The following is a 14249-nucleotide window of genomic DNA, read 5'->3' as shown; positions in this document are numbered from 1 at the left end:
CTCTCCCCCGGACTCCAGGACACCTACCTGATCACTCCTCCTGAGTGCACCGGTGCTCGGCTGAGCGTTGACCGCTTCAGCGGGCTCGCAGCGGCAGGGGCCGCCATCTTGGGCCGGGTTGCTCGGGTGAGGTGGGAGGCGAGGCCAGTGACATCACCGCCACACCCCCGAGTCCCGCCCCTACTTAGGAGGGCGGACTGGAACCTACCCTTGGCATTTGCAGGCTGACGACCCTGTGGCAGGGGGTCTCCGCCTGTGGCTAAGGAGGTCAGCAGCAGTATCCACAACGCGGAAAAGACATTGCTGGATCAGTATTTTAATTTTTTTTACACATCGCCGCATTAAGCGCAGAGGAGCGCTTTTAACTCTGGAAACTATCCTGTGATCCCAGTCTCTCCCCCGGACTCCAGGACACCTACCTGATCACTCCTCCTGAGTGCACCGGTGCTCGGCTGAGCGTTGACCGCTTCAGCGGGCTCGCAGCGGCAGGGGCCGCCATCTTAGGCCGGGTTGCTCGGGTGAGGTGGGAGGCGAGGCCAGTGACATCACCGCCACACCCCCGAGTCCCGCCCCTACTTAAACGGTCCATATGTGTCAGCGCAGCGGACGAGCGCAGCGGGCGCGACGAAGGCGCGCCGGAGTTGCGCCTGAGCTAAGCCCGTCTGCGCCCGTCCGCGGCCGACCGGGACCCGGGCCCACCCCCCCTGGCCATTTTGTGAGGTATTCCTCTCATGATCTATTATCACTACAACCTAGCTCCCCCTCAGGAATAGCCTTCCCTTCACTCCCCTCGCACACTTGCACACGTATACAAACATTGGGGCTCTCCCGCCTTCCCCTGCTGGCTGACGATATTCAGTCTATTCCACCATTGCCGAATGAACCCAGATCGGCTCCTCTACTACTACATAACATGAGATGCTACTACCTCAACACAAGGTCCCTAATAAAGAACCAGGTCAACATCTTCCTTTTCCTGACGGAAGAAAAACCAGATCTTCTGTTGTTGACCGAAACATGGACCAACCCTCATTCCTTGCCGGACATTCTGGCATCACTTCCCTCAGACTACTACATTCTGACTGCCAACCGTGCACAAGGGAAGGCTGGAGGTGGGGTAGCAGCAATTATTTCGAAATCCTTTCATTTCCGGGAATTACCTTCTCTCACTCTCCCCAACACAGAGAATTTGGTAATCACACTAGACTCAGAGAGCGGGGCTCTTACTGTAATTCTGTTATACCGTCCTCCCCAATACATGGCCAATTATCCAGTACTTTTGGCAGAACAACTGGCCTCCCATGTAATAAAGCACTCTAAAACTGTCCTAGTGGGGGATTTAAATTATTGGTTCGATAGAACAGACACAGACACCCAAGCTGGAGAACTGAGGGATCTGCTTACAGATCTAAACCTGGTCCAACACATTCACTCTCCCACTCACCAGAAGGGTCACAGCTTGGACCAAATCTGGACATACAACGTACCATCATTCTCTCCTATTATAAGCCCTTGCATCTGGTCAGACCATTATCTTATCCAGTTCCCGCTAGAAATTCAAGGGCAGCACAAGGCCAAACCTCCCATGGGTAAAGAGTTCCGCAAATGGAAATCCATGGACCGCTCTGGGTTCATGGACACGTTGAACAACACCCTTCCCCCATTAGACGAAGATCTGGAGGTTGACGAGAGGGCACTGTCCTCCTGGCTTCTCCATGCAGCAGATCTGTTCGCCCCCTCTGTATACCTACCTAACATTAGAGGTAATGATGCCCACAAATGGTTCACTCAAGAACTTAGAGCACTTAAATTAGGGGTACGACAGAAAGAAAGACAGTGGAGAGCCACCTACTCTTCACAGGATAGGGAAACCTTCTGCGTCACTAGGAAAAATTATCAAAAATTTTTAAAACAACACAAACTTAATTTCTTCTCCTCAAAAATTTTATCGTCATCCAATAAGTCCAAAGATATTTTTAATATAGTTAATGAACTCTGTGACAACGACAGGACAGCCCCTTCAATAGCTCCTACGCAGAAGCTATGTGATTCCCTGAATAATTTTTTCAGGGGAAAAATTGTCACTATCAAATCGAGCATTGCTAGTTCCCCAACGTCACTTCCTTTGGATGACGTCTTTTACAATCCCTCTGTATTAGATACCTTCCCGGTCATTGATGGTAAAACTTTTTCTTCACTTTTGACGAGGGTAAAGTCCGGATCCCCTAACGACATCTGCCCCCCCCACATCTTCTCGGAAATCGGTCAGACTATCCCTCAGGGGATTCTACCCCTACTAAATAAATCACTGACCCAGGGCAGGGTACCTACTGGCTTTAAACACGCTCTGCTAATCCCTCTAATTAAAAAACCAGGCCTGGACCCTCAGGACTCATCAAATTATCGTCCTATATCCCTGCTGCCGTTCCTATCCAAGATATTGGAGGCTCACGTCTCCAATTGCCTTTCCAACTTTGTGGAAACCACTGGATTTCTGGAGCCAAATCAAGCTGGGTTCCGTCCAGGCCATTCGACCGAGACGGTAACCCTGGCAGTCCAGAATACACTTCGGTGTAACGCAGACAGGGATGTCCACCAGGCACTGGTGCTTCTTGACCTGTCTGCTGCATTCGACACGGTCGACCATACTATTTTGGTCGGCCGTGTCGAGCAGGCAGGCCTCAGAGGTGCTGCCCTGAGCTGGGTGGAATCATTCTTGTCCGACCGGACTCAAGCAGTGAGACTGGGCACTTTCACAGCCCCTAGAATTAAGAACGATTGCGGGGTCCCTCAAGGCTCATCCCTGTCCCCCCTTTTATTTAATTTATACTTGCGTCCCCTTTTGTACTCCTTGAGGAAATTCAAAGTGTGGATCTTTAATTACGCAGATGATCTGCAATTGGTTTTCCCCCTGGGGTCGCCGGATGCTGTCACTGAGTTTAGGGAGGTCATGGCTCATATCCAGAGTTGGATGGGCCTTAACCACCTAAAACTTAACCCAGGCAAGACTGAATTGATCTTGCCTGGGAAGAGCGAACTCAGCTGGGGACCTCAATTTTGGCCTCTGGAGATGGGAAACCCCCCCTCCAATTCCCGCACAGTTAAGAGCCTTGGAGTCACCTTTAGTGAAGACCTCTCCCTGAAAAGTCAGGTAGGGTCAGTTGTTTCCGCTTGCTTCTTTCAGCTGCGCAAGATTAGAAAGATTGCCCATTTCCTAACCCATTCTGCCCTGATACAGGTGACCATCGCCCTTGTGCTGTCTAGGCTGGACTACTCAAATAGTTTATATTTGGGCCTTCCAGCCGGGCAGCTCAAGAGGCTGCAGCTGGTTCAAAATCAGGCGGCCAGGCTGATCTGTGGGCTTCCTAAATGGCAGTCCATCAGGCCAGGCCTGGCAGACCTGCACTGGCTACCGGTAGCCCAGAGGGCGGCTTTTAAAACCGGCTGCATTATCTTTAGGGCATTACAAAGTAAAGGCCCCAAATTTATCATCAATCTGCTTGCCAGATACACCCCCTCCCGCAACCTCCGCTCTGGTCACAAAAACTTGCTCATGGTGCCGGTTGTTAGGAAACAACGTCAGGGCGGCAGCTCTTTTCATTTTCTTGCTGCCTCCCTCTGGAACTCCTTGCCAGCTTCGTTAAGGTCACACGAGGATATTCTAGCCTTTAGACTAGCCTTTAAGACCTGGCTTTTTAGAGAAGCTTATCCTTAGACGTTCTAAGTTGTCCTCCTGTTGTTGTGTTATGCTCTGAAAACCTCCTACAGCGCCATGAAGCCTACGGGCGTACGTGCGCTTTATAAGCTAAATTTAACATAATATTTAACATAACATAAAGCTGTGCCTACTTAGAATAATCCTGTGGACCTGTTAGAACAGGACATATCTGGTGGTCCTGGAAGCAGAGTTTTGGAACTCCCCTGTTACTGGCAAAATTAGATCGGAGTTTCAGGAAACAGTTCTGAAGATTTAAAAACTTTACTATAGGGTAGTTGTGTTATCAGAAGGACTGCAAAACTCTTTGAAAATATTTCTCTCCTGGAGAACCTGCTCAGCCAACAATTAGACGATGCAACATCATATTTTTTACATTTGCTAGAGGATAACATTAAACAACTTTTTCCACTGCACTGCATGAGGCACTTGGAGTTTTATTTTTAACCTTTAATCTTTGTATCTGATTTTCTTTATTTCTGTGACATTTTTCTTATGAATTTGTTGTATTTTCAAATATGTGTGTACATTTTAAGTTCATTATTTCTCAACTATATTGTTTGATTACTTAAAGCACACATGCACGTGCATTTTCTCTGAGGGAATCCTGCTGCTTGTGCCAAGTATAAGGCAAAGCCATGGATTTCTCAAAGATACTAATTTACCTATGTGGACCAGATTGTTGGACTTAGCAAGCGCTGAGTTACAACTCAAACGAAGACTGTGGCCTCTCTCATCCACATCTTAATACTCCAAACATGTAATACCCCACAATTTTAGCCTTTTAAAAAACGCTGAAAACAGTCCCTTCCGGGATGTGGTAGAACCTTAAGCATATGATTAACACCAACATGCATGCCTGACAGACTTATCATAATTGTCTCCTCTTTACAATCTTAAGTGTTTTTAAAATAACTGAAAAGAATACAAAACATGTAATATCTAACGAAATACAAGATTATAGTTGATGGAGTGTTTTCTCTCTCTCCACTCCCTTTGCTGTAGGTTCGATCATATGTCTGCAGGATATGCTTGTAATCTGATTTTAAAAAAAGAGATCGAGAGAATGGCTGATACTCAATAGGGAAGTTGTGCTTCTCTAAAATACTCCGACTATCCGATGGACACAAACTAATAATAGTGAACTGAACTGTATTGGGATTCTGGATTGTTTTGTGAAGCATGATTTTTGTGTTTTAGACCATCGCACATTAAATTACTTCAATTTAAGGAGAGGCAGTATTTAATGGCAGAAAATTACAGAAACATCTTGTATCTATACATTGTGCCGGGGGAGTCTGGAAACATGTTTAATGCTCTTGCACTTAACTACGTTTTTTTACAAGTAAAATACTTGAGGACTGTATTTTAAAGAGTCCAGCTGTTTAAATTAAAGTAGTAGTAGGTGGCGTTTTCTGGGTCATCAAATAAAACTATAGACTCCAAGGTAAAGTTTGTGCAAATTGTGAATTCTCATTTACAAATGAAAGGTCACATATTTTTTCAATTTTTTTAACTTTTTTATTTAAATGTTCCTTATTCAACACAATATCAGGCTTCAAAAAATCTACTGCCCACTCACTATTGACAGTCAGATTTCATCAGGGCAAGCTAGTTTTAGGGCCTACTGGCCCGTCCTGTTGAAAGCGCTCGAGCTGGCCACATTAGCTTATTGAGAGGGCTCTTCTCCTTGAAGAAGTAAGATGCATGCATTAAATGGATGGTTGACTCATTTGGGAGTATGTGTATGAAGACTGTGTGGATGGTATTGGCTTGGCAGTGCTCCGGTTAGAACATGGCCCACCTGGTGGTTGATGTCGATAATGGTCCACAGAAAGATATAACATGTGAGAGATGTGTGTAAAATACCAACTGCCACCAATACATTAAGCGTTGCGTATAAAGTGTCCTCTTCTGGTAATATATACATTGATACACAGTTGTTGTGCATTAAGAAACTGTTTTTTTAGGAATACATGGTTTATCCAGTCAATATAGTGGCCCCTGTGGACAACATGTGGTTATCCATCCGTAATTGTCTAGAATTAAATTAAGCCATACATTTGACAGTAGGTCTTTAGGTAATCTTTGAATATCTCTTTGTACCCAGAAACTTTCGGACTACAAACAAGTACTCACGACCAGAGAACGAAATCCTGACCCCCTGAACAAAGTAAATGGGCTCTTCCTCCCAATTGTGTGACTGCAAAAATGTTTCCCCCTTCCACCCCCCGGCCCCCACCTGACGAGACCAGTGAAGCTTGTTCCCTCTAAAATATATGGTAAGGGGTTGCACCACAGAGATGTGCCCACTTTTGATATACGAGTGTGTCATGTGTTTTCCCTCACGTGTGACTAGCTCTATTCCCTAACTGATCAAAACACAACGCGCTGGAATTTAGCTGAACTAAAGCCACGGGTCACTCAGAATATGAGATGGATCTTATGGAGAAATGAGAATAGAAAGCAATGTCCTGCAAATTCGAATCTATGTTAGTACATTATAGGTCCAAAAGGATTAAATGAGAAGAGAAGGAGAACGCATATGCGCTATAAAATGTGCATGTATGCAACTCTCACTGAAATAAAAAAAAAAAAGCTGCCATGTAATGTGCTTTAGAATATACGTTTGATAAAACCATGTTGATGCTGGCGACACGTTTTGCAGTTCATCCGAAATTAAGAATATGAAAACGTGCAGATCAGGGCAATAACGCACACGAATCACGTATGCGCGGTAGCCTTAACAGTACCAAATTGTAGGTAAATATTCACTTGAGGGCGCATACCCAAACAACTGAACTACCTGTTGCGCTTAAATGACAAGTAATTTCACCACCATGTAAACATATAGGCGTTACTCAGGTATAGGGTACTCACTATTTCAGCAAATATGTCAGTAAACAGGTTGTGAAAAACATAGTGCAGGACATTTTCAGGAACACCTAACCTTTTTAGAATAAGTCTAACGCGTTGTGCACCCTTAGAATGAGATGCAAAGGACGACAGACCCACAGAGAGAATTTTGACTACCTCGGAAAAGAATGTACACAGACATAGTCTACTGAAAATCACAACAGGTGAACACTGGAGGAGGCTGAGTCGCCATCAGGAGCCAGACAGAACAGTTTCCTCGGGGCACAGGGAGCTGCGGTGCTCTACTACTTCCACGCCCTCCCCGGCTGCCGGCAACGAAAAGTGGGTCACTGGGCCTAGCAGGCAACCCTCTCATCATTCTCGTGTACACCGACCGGTTTCTTCTGTTCGCACTGCTGTGCCCACCGCGCTACGCTGGCTTGTGCGAAGTGGGAGGCAGCGACTAGGCAGAAACCAGCTGGCTGTCTACCAGCCCGACAGCTACCTAGATCTGTCAGCTCGCCGGGCAGCGTCTTCTGGGCGCAAGGCTACACCTACCCGCACAGAGGCACCACACTCGGGCGGGGATGAGGAGATGAAGCTGTCTTTGGCCCCCTTCGCTGGACTTCAAAACCACACGGGACCCCCAGCTGCGACAAGCGACCGGTGACTGCTGTCAGTGCAGCTCTGCCATCGTCTCCAGTGCGCATGCCATAACCACTCAGTGCGTCTCCCCCCCTCGATGTCAGTACGCATGCGCCCGTTGGGAGGAGACAGAGGACTCTCGTTCCGAACTTTAGCGGCATTCTAAATGGGCTACTGTGTCTTTTACAACTACATTACGATTTTAGGCCAATTTGTCTCCGAACCCCCTTCACTTTTTTTTATAGAACTTGTTAACTAACCTTTGAGTGTGAGATAATACTTTGCGAGCTGAGCTCTGCGAGTTCAAACTTAGCAGGACGTAAAGCGCTCTGATACCTCAGGGTCAAGTTCCCGCTTTATAAGCAACCTACGATGAAGAAAAAAAGTCGCGTACTTATTATGAGTTGAAACATACATAGCGTAACAGTGCATACCGCTGTTGCAAAACAAAATATCAGAAATTCGCTAAATATAAAGCAATGTAAAACTTGAGGATTCACAAACGTTTACTTAAAATGGTTCCCTGTCCAATCCAAACGCGACCAGAACTTGAATTAGAAATACGATTCTACAAAGCCAATACTTTTTGTTTTGTATAGTTCATACAAGTACAAGACATGGGGTTACAAATAAAATCCCCCCTTGTAATGGCCTGAGCGGGATCGTGATCCCAGAAGTGCGGGCTAGGGGCCACAAGAAATAAATAACACGCACCAGAAGGAGCTGGGTTCCATTTTCCAGACTTACTCTGGAGCCCCTGGTCGATGGCTCGTTGGTGCCTGCTTAAAAGTGTGGAGGGGAGAACAACCATTAACTAATTATACATTACCATTCCTGTTGCAAAAGGAATACAGACTCTGAATCAAAGATTAGTGGGTTTATTTCAAAGCGAAGAAAAGTTGAACATACAAATACCTCAAGACGAGGGTGTGAAAATACATGGGCACTAATACAAAGCCAAACCTACGGGCAAAGTTTAGATGGTGTAAAATGCACAAGATGACTGTAGTGGCATGAATGAGGGAGGCGAGACATGTTACTGGGTATATCTGAGCCTTTTATTGAGTACAGTGAATATTACGGCCCACGAGGAGCAGCGGATACAACAACCGCCGGTTAGCGTCCTCGCGCTCTTTCTGCCCTCCTCCCGCCGCCCCCTGACGTCACAGCCATCCTCGACATCGGATTGGCCAGTGACGTCAGGAGGCAACATACAATGGAAAGAGGACTGTCTTCTGCTTCGAAAGACTAGTACGTTACTTCACGTACGACATCTCCCTTTCTTAACAAATTGAGAATTATACATAACTTTTATCTCATAACAAAATCTTCGAACCTCTTGGGAGCCCTGATATGCCTTGTTGGTCTGCGGGGAGTGACATACAGGGTGGACCCCCCGCCGCTAGTGCCCGTACCACCTTGGCTTGCACTCATTACATTATGACTGTCACTCCTCACTGATTTAGGACTGCTGTCACTACGGCCTTCGGTATCCCCTAGGCCGTGCCACGTATTCTCACACCGGTCTGCACTTCCGTGCGCAGTCCGCCCTCGTACAGGAGGCGTATCACCACTCACACCATCACCAGTGGCACCATCATTGTCTTCTTGAACCTGCCATTCGTACATACTATCATCGCTCTCGGCCTCGCGCACCTGGTTGCCTCTCATGATGATTTCCTCTTGGCCTGCCTTGAGTCTGACAATGTCGTCCTTGCTACGCCATCCCCCTCCTTCCAAACAGACAGCTCCCTTAGTCACTCCTTGCACACGTGCAGGGGTCTGAAAAACAGATTCTCCTTTCATCACCTTGGTTGGTTTCTTCACCAATACCCAATCCCCCTGCGCTACCTCCTTAACTTTGGCTCTGTTCACCATATCTGCATACCGTTTGTTGCTCTCCTGTTTAGCCACAATTCTTTCTTTGACTCTCAACCTCTCATCAGGTATATTCTCAGGTTCCTCCCTCATGTCATACCACTTATTAAATTTGGGAGTAAGCTCACTCATACACCTTCTCCCTCTCATCAGGTAGAACGGAGTGTGCCCCGTGACTGCATTGGGCGTGTTGTGAAAAGTGTGCACCTTGTCCGCCAGAAATGCTTTTACATCTAAGTTGGAGGCAACCGCCTGTTGCACACCCTCCTTCAAAAATCTATTCATCCGCTCGACCTGCCCATTGCTCTTAGGGCTGTAGAGCGGGGTCTTCTCCTGCTTGATTCCCAATCTGGCCAGGAAGTCCTTCATCTGCCTGGAGACCAGTTGCGTGCCGTTGTCGGACACCAAATCCTTCGGCTGACCTTCACTAGCGAAAATCTTCTTCAGCTCCTTGATCACTCGTTCAGTGGTAACCTCCCTGACGAACTTGTAGTGAATCCACTTGGAGAAGTAATCCGTGAGGACAATGAGATGTCTGCAGTCGTCCAGCAGCAGGGTAAACGGGCCTGCGAAGTCAATGGCAACCTTGAGCCATGGACCGGCAGGAATGTCCACCAGTTGCAGCGTTCCTTTCGCCGTCTTCCAATGCTTGTCGGCCCTTAAACACGGTCCGCACCGATCAATGAAACTGCCGACGTCGCTGCACATCCCTGGCCACCAGTAGTATTGCTTAAGAAGATTCTTTGTGGCAGTACCGCCCGGGTGCCCCCTGTGAGCTATCCTGATTAGCTTTTCTCTCAACCCTTCCGGCGGCACAAACAGCTCATGCCTCTTCACGAAGCCGCCCTCGATGGTGAGTTCAGGGCTAACCTGTTGGAAACTCCTGAGAGCACCGTTCAAGTTCCGGATCGGGGGCCAACGAGCTGTCATATGGTCCATCACCCTACGAATAGTCATATCCTTCTCCTGGGCCGTCAACCATTCTTCCTCAGATATGGATCCCTCGCAAATGGCCGTAGCATCCACCAGCGCCACCACCCACTCCGTGTCATCCAGGGAAACGTCCTCCTCGCCACTGACCGGCATGCACGACAGGCAATCCGCCCTGCAATTGAGGCCCCCTTTGATGTGTCTGATGACGAAATGATATTCCTGCTGCCTGGACAACAGACGTAGCAGTCTCGAGCTGGCTTTCCCGTTGCCGCGACCTTCGCCATCCATCATGTAGATCAGGGGCTTGTGGTCGGTGACCAGTTCGAACTCCATACCCCACAGATAGTTCTTCAATTTCTCCACGGCCCATACACACGCGAGCGTCTCCCGCTCGATGGTGCTGTAATGCTTCTCAGCGTCACTCAGTGACCGGGATATGAAAGCGACCGTGTTCTCCTTCTTCCCATGGAACTGGCAAAACACCGCGCCGATACCCTTGGCGCTGGCGTCAACTGTGATTACGTTCCGGAATGCCTTGTTGTACGGCTGTAGCACCGGAGCCGCCACGATGGCCTGCTTGACCGACTCGAAAGCAGCCTGTTGGTCCTGCGCCCATGTAAATTTTTCGTTCTTCCTCAACAGTTTCCTTAAAGGCTCCACCTTGGCCGCATATCCCTGCATGAATTTGGAGTAGTATTCACTGAGCCCCAGGAACGATCGCAGGGCGTCTTTGTCTCCGGGGCATGGAGCATCACGTATGGCTCTCACCAAGTCATCTTTAGGCGCTATGCCCTCTGGGGTCAGCACGTGTCCTAAGTAATCGATCTTGCCCTCCATGAACTTGCACTTGTCCTTGGAGACCGTCATCCCTTTGTCCCGCAGCACCTCCAGCACTTTGCCCAGCAGCTCCAGGTGCCCCTCCTCATCCGCGGTGTGTATTAAGATGTCGTCCTGGAAGGCTTCAACGCCCTTCATGTCGCAGAAGAGCAGATCCATCAGCCTTTGGAAGACACCGGAAGCCGAAGCGAGGCCGAATGGGAAAAGGACGTACCTGTACGCTCCGAATGGGGTAATAAAGGTGGTCAGTTTCTTGGAATCCTCCGTGAGGCACACCTGGTGGTACGCGGACTTCAGGTCTATCAATGTGAAAAACCTCGATCCAGACGTGGAAGACAGGATCTCTTGGATGTTGGGCAGAGGATGGCAGTTCACCAGGACATTTCTGTTCAAGGATCGCAGGTCCACACACAGACGAATGTCCCCTGTCCTCTTCTTCTTGGACACCACGATCGCGGACACCCACTCTGATGCGCCTGCTTCTTCTATCACTCCCTCCGACTTCAGTCTATCAAGAACAGCCTTGAGCTCCCCTCTGACAGATAGGGGAACAGACCTGACCTTGTGCTTTATCGGCACAGCATCCTCTTTCAAGCGAATGGCGTGCACAAATCCTCTCACGCACCCTACTTTGTTTTCAAAAACAGACTCAAACTTGCCGATGACCTCAGCCAAGCCCTCATGCGAGTCATCCGGCTGCATGTAGTTGACCCAATCATCCCTCAGAACTATGGAATCGTCCGCCCCCGGGACTAGCATCACCCCTAGCTTTGCCAGGTCCTTCCATCCCACCAGGCTCCTTTCCTTCTCAGCCACATAGATCTTCGTTCTCACTGTACGCCCCCTGAAAGTGAGGGAGTCCCAGAAGTACCCCATCATCACTATGTCTTGCTCCCCAAAGGCCTTCGGATTCACATCCGTCTCATGCAATTGCACACCCTGCCATTTCAAATCATATGTAGTATCGGATATCAGGGTAATAGGGGAACCAGAATCAGCCGTAAATGGCAATTCAACCGCACCGATCAGGACAGAGCCAATAGGCCCCTTCACTCTACCATCCTCAATGGATAGTACGATGTCCGCATCCGCATCCACATCACAATCGCTCACCGAGCTCACTTTCATGCCCCCACCAGGTCTCCTGGCCTTGCACACTGCCACGAAGTGGCCCACCTTCCTGCACTTAGAACAGCTTTTGGACAGGGCCGGGCAGGTCCTGCTATCCGCTAAGTGGTCCCTCGACCCACATCTAAAACAAGCGAGCTGTCTCTTGCCCCCCCCTCTCTCACTCGCCGCCCTGTCTGGAGTCTTGGGTGAGCTTTTATGTCTGTCCTGCACATAGAACACATTAGAAGCCTGACTTGTGCTCACAAGTTCCTTCGTGGACACCATGGAGCGCTCAACGGCCTTCGCAATGGCCACCACATCTTTCAGCGAAGGATTTCTGCAAGAAAGCAACCGCTCCTGCACCTTCTTAGAATGGCAGTAGAACAACACCTGGTCCCTGAGGTAGGTATCAGTCATCTCAGCGAATTCACAGTCTTGTGCCAAGACGCGTAGACAGGCAATATATTCCTCGATAGTCTCTCCCTCCTCTTGCTTTCGCAGTGCGAACTTATGGCGCCCCACCATGATGTTACCCTCCTCCGAATTCTGCAGTTCGAGCCGCTTAACCGCCTCCTGGTACGCATTCAGGGGGGCAAGGGCCCCTGGAGGGTCCGCATAAACCGGTAGGCTGTCGAAAACCTCCTGACCTGCTTTCCCCAACAGTCCGAATAGAAGCGACTTCTTACGTTCGGGGCTATACCCTTCGCCATCAATGGAGACGATGTAATTCTCAAATGCGCGCAGCCACCCCTTCCACTTCATACACGGCTTACCAGGGGAGTCCAGAAAGAGGGGCGGCACACAAATGTTGATAGGTTGCGCCATGGCTGGCGAGCAGGTACACGTGGAACAGGAGCGCAGCACACAGACAGCTCCCAGCAGCTCAGAAGGACACCACCGGTTGCAGGGAGGCAGGAGCCGGGCGCAGCAGCAAGCACACACAGCCTCAGGCGACTGGAAGCACCAAGGAACAGCAGAGGCAGCGCTCCCCCCACAGCAGCTCACCAAGGGCAGCTCACGGGGTCGTCGGGGCACAACAGCACATCACCACAGCGGGCGGCAGCAGGCTGCACCTCAGGGCTCACAGGCAGAGCCACGCATTCAGCAGGCATGGGCAGGTACAAGGAGTCATCTGCGATGGAATCCAGCACGCAGGATCAAGCGAGGAGACATCGGCGTGCCGATCAGCAACATCGGAACATCAGGCACATCGGGAATCACACGTGGGCCGTAATGGAAGCTTTAACCCTCGTCGCCATTTGTAGTGGCATGAATGAGGGAGGCAAGACACGTTACTGGGTATATCTGAGCCTTTTATTGAGTACAGTGAATATTACGGCCCACGAGGAGCAGCGGATACAACAACCGCCGGCTAGCGTCCTCGCGCTCTTTCTGCCCTCCTCCCGCCGCCCCCTGACGTCACAGCCATCCTCGACATCGGATTGGCCAGTGACGTCAGGAGGCAACATACAATGGAAAGAGGACTGTCCTCTGCTTCGAAAGACTAGTACGTTACTTCACGTACGACAATGACACAAAAGATTACTGCGCCAACTTTAAGAGTTCTCTTCATTGGAGGTTCGTAAGTAAAAAGCATTAGTCTGTCCCTACACTACCACTAATGATGGAGCAAGGGCTAGTATAAAAGAGACATGCTCCGATACAATCCTCTCATTCAACTCATAACACTGTATTAATAAAGTATTGTGTAAATTAACATGCACCTCATTACATTTTTAGCAAGATGAAGCTTGCATATGTGTTTTACTAACAAGTAACCCGAGAGAGACTTAAAATGGCTGCTAACGCGGAAAACTTTACTGCGTATGCGTCAGCTGCATCTACGCAGTATGACGGTCTTTCGCTTGGAGGGAATTTTCTGCAGCTGCGCATAAGCATCTAATATGGCCGCTTGAAAGCACACATGCTAAGCATCTGCCTTGCTGAAACTAAAACATGCTATGTACTAAATGCTAATGCAGGGAGAGCTATTATGAGTAAATGGGTTAGAGTAGAGATAGGTGGTATACAGTGAAATCATTTTATTTTGAATTTAATATATTTTCTCTTGACCTCTCTACTAGTTTGTATTAGGGCCTCCGAGCGATGCCAATGGTTGTGCAGCACGTGACTGCTCACGTCGGTGCAGTAATAACAAGCCGAGAAGGCGTGACGCAGTGCTTGAAACTCATCCAAGGCCATCAACGATACATGGCCTGGGAACCTGATGGATATCCTGAAAGCTGAATAAAAGCGAACATCAAATGTATACATT

The 14249-nt window shown here is 48.8% G+C and overlaps 1 protein-coding gene across 9 annotated transcripts in view; it reads right to left on the bottom strand.

The window, feature by feature from the left end:
• Positions 1–7302, bottom strand: part of CLOCK (clock circadian regulator) — a 2260868-nt gene extending 2253566 nt beyond the window's left edge. For all 9 annotated transcript variants that reach the window (XM_085642074.1, XM_085642079.1, XM_085642082.1 and 6 more), the window contains exon 1: positions 7130–7302. The gene's annotated coding sequence lies outside the window, so the exon portion shown is untranslated. The remainder of the gene's footprint in view (positions 1–7129) is intronic.
• Positions 7303–14249: the final 6947 nt, after the last annotated feature.

Source organism: Triturus cristatus, chromosome 2_2 (genome assembly GCF_964204655.1).
Source record: "Triturus cristatus chromosome 2_2, aTriCri1.1, whole genome shotgun sequence".
Lineage (NCBI taxonomy): Eukaryota > Metazoa > Chordata > Amphibia > Caudata > Salamandridae > Triturus > Triturus cristatus.
This window is presented reverse-complemented; position numbering and strand designations above follow the sequence as displayed.